This window comes from Triticum dicoccoides, chromosome 7B (assembly GCF_002162155.2).
Source record: "Triticum dicoccoides isolate Atlit2015 ecotype Zavitan chromosome 7B, WEW_v2.0, whole genome shotgun sequence".
NCBI classification, from domain to species: Eukaryota; Viridiplantae; Streptophyta; class Magnoliopsida; order Poales; family Poaceae; genus Triticum; species Triticum dicoccoides.
Genome location: NC_041393.1, coordinates 649,562,622 through 649,566,191, shown reverse-complemented (window position 1 = coordinate 649,566,191; position 3,570 = coordinate 649,562,622).

The following is a 3,570-nucleotide window of genomic DNA, read 5'->3' as shown; positions in this document are numbered from 1 at the left end:
GATATATATAAGTGAAGCACACGAGTAAATGACAAACTACTATAAAAAGATATAAGTGAAGATCAATGAGTAGTCAGATAATTATTTGGCTATGTGAGGACTCTCTCTCATTTAAGTATTTCAGATCTTAAGTACTTTATTCAAACAACAAGCAAATCCTAACAAAAGAAAATGACGCTCCAAGCAAAACACATATCATGTGGTGAATAAAAATGTAGCTCCAAGTAAAGTTACCGATGAACGAAGACGAAAGAGGGGATGCCATCCGGGGCATCCCCAAGCTTAGGCTTTTGGTTGTCCTTAAATTTTACCTTGGGGTGCCTTGGGCATCCCCAAGCTTAGGCTCTTGCCACTCCTTATTCCATAGTCAATCAAATCTTTACCCAAAACTTGGAAACTTCACAACACAAAACTCAGTAGAAAACTCGTAAGCTCCGTTAGTATAAGAAAATAAATCACCGCTTAGGTACTGTTGTGAACTCAATCTAAATTCATACTGGTGTAATATCTACTGTATTCCAACTTCTCTATGGTTCATACCCTCTGATACTACTCACAGATTCATCAAAATAAGCAAACAACACATAGAAAACAGAATCTGTCAAAAACAGAACAGTCTGTAGTAATCTGTATCATTCGAATACTTCTGTAACTCCAAAAATTCTGAAATAAATTGGTGGACGTGAGGAATTTTTCTATTAATCGTCTTCAAAAATAATCAACCTAAAAGCACTCTCCAGTAAAAAGTGGCAGCTAATCTCATGAGCGCAAAAGTTTCTGTTTTTTACAGCAAGATCGCAAAGACTTCACCCAAGTCTCCCCAAAGGTTCTACTTGGCACAAACACTAATTAAAACAATGAAACCACATATAAACATAGACTATATGAATTATTTATTACTAAACAGGAGCAAAAAGCAAAGAACAAAAATAAAATTGGGTTGCCTCCCAACAAGCGCTAACGTTTAACGCCCCTAGCTAGGCATGATGATTTCAATGATGCTCACATAAAAGATAAGAATTAAAACATAAAGAGAGCATCATGAAGAATATGACTAGCACATTTAAGTCTAATCCACTTCCTATGCATAGGGATTTTGTGAGCAAACAACTTATGGGAACAATAATCAACTAGCATAGGAAGGCAAATCAAACATAACTTCGAAACTTTAAGCACATAGAGAGGAAACTTGATATTATTGCAATTCCTATAAGCATATATTCCTCCCTCATAATAATTTTGAGTAGCATCATGAATGAATTCAACAATATAACCATCACATAAAGCATTCTTTTCATGATCTATAAGCATAGAAAATTTACTATTCTCCACATAAGCAAAATTCTTCTCATTCAGAATAGTGGGAGTATCATAAGAAACTCGAATACTATAAATTGTTTCCACATTAAAAGAGTAATGTTCAGAAAAAAGGGTAATCATAATCGTGACAAGTTTTGTAAATATAATCATCACTACTTTTTATAGCATAAGTGTCATCACAATAATCATCATAACTAGCAACTTTGTTCTCATCACAATCAATTGAAACCTCTTCCAAGATAGTGGAATCATTACTAAATAAAGTAATGACCTCTCCAAATCCAGTTTCATAATTGTCACAATAAGATTCATCACCTTCTGAAATAGTGGGATCATTACTTCTTAAAGTCGACACTCTTCCAAACCCACTTTCATCAATATAATCATCATAAATAGGAGGCATGCTATCATCATAATAAATTTGCATATCAAAACTTGGGAGACTAAAAATATCATCTTCATTAAACATAGCATCCCCAAGCTTGGGACAAACATTAATTGTAGCAAATAAATTCTCAAACATGTCATTCTCATCAAACATAGCATCCCCAAGCTTGGGCCTTTGCATATCATAAGCATAATCACTCTCATCATTAATAGTATGGATAGCGCCAATAGTATAGCAATTATCGTCATCACAATGAGTAATAGGAGCAACATCATTTGGAAGGGATACCTTTTCACCTTTACTTCTCCGTCTTTTCTTTTTCTTCTTCACATCATGTGTGGGTTTAATCCTCTTTTTGGAGCTCCTTATTAATGAGATTGGTTGAATAGAAAGCTCCTCCTCGTTACCTGATTCATCATAAGAAAGAATAGGAGGATATTGGGAAATCTCTTCCCTTTCATTAATATTCTCTTCATCTTCTATTTGTTTTCTTGTCTTTATGTAATTGGCAATATAAGGATTTTCAATGCAATTCACCGCACAATACATGTAAATTTCCTCTAGATCAAAATCAAGAACTTTATCAAGGACAAATTTTGGCATATCCCTAGTTATACATTTCATTTCTTCATAACCCACAAGCAAACTAAGTTCATTATGATGCGCAAGGGAAATCAAGTCATCACAATTTTTGGACACGATTCGATCATGAAACAATTTGCATTGGATATTTAAATGACCACGTTAATTGCAAAGTTCACAAGGATGAATAAGAAAATTTAAATTTTCAGCACAAACATCTAACCTTTCTTGCAACCATTTGGTTTCTAAATACTTATGCCTCTTGCAAAATCTATCTTCCCTATTTGGTGTGTACTTGCAAACTCTATGCACTCCACAAAAATTGACATGCTTATAAGAGACATTTTCATCATGACTAGTGCAATCATCATTAGTACTATGGATATTCAAGGACTTCGTACTAACAACATTGCAATCATGCTCATCATTCAAATATTTAGTGCCAAACATTCTAATGCATTCTTCTTCTAGCACTTGGGCACAATTTTCCTTTCCATCATTTCCACGAAATATATTAAAAAGATGAAGCATATGAGGCACCCTCAATTCCATTTTTTTGTAGTTTTCTTTTGTAAACTAAACTAGTGATAAAACAAGAAACTAAAAGATTCGATTGCAAGATCTAAAGATATACCTTCAAGCACTAACCTCTCCGACAATGGCGCCAGAAACTGCTTGATGTCTACTACACAACCTTCTTCTTGTAGACGTTGTTGAGCCTCCAAGTGCAGAGGTTTGTAGGACAGTAGCAAATTTCCCTCAAGTGGATGACCTAAGGTTTATCAATCCGTGGGAGGCGTAGGATGAAGATGGTCTCTCTCAAACAACCCTGCACCCAAATAACTGTTGGGGAACGTAGTAATTTTTAAAAAATTCCTACGCACACGCAAGATCATGGTGATGCATAGCAACGAGAGGGGAGAGTGTTGTCCACGTACCCTCGTAGACCAAAAGCGGAAGCGTTAGCACAACACGGTTGATGTAGTCATACGTCTTCACGATCCGACCTATCAAGTACCGAACGCACGGCACCTCCGAGTTCAGCACACGTTCAGCTCGATGACGTCCCTCGAACTCCGATCCAGCCGAGCTTCGAGGGAGAGTCCCGTCAGCACGACGGTGTGGTGACGATGATGATGTTCTACCGACGAAGGGCTTTGCCTAAGCACCGCTACGATATTATCGAGGTGGAATATGGTGGAGGGGGGCACCGCACACGGCTAATAGATCACAAGGATCAATTGTTGTGTCTTAGGGTGCCCCCTGCCCCCGTATATAAA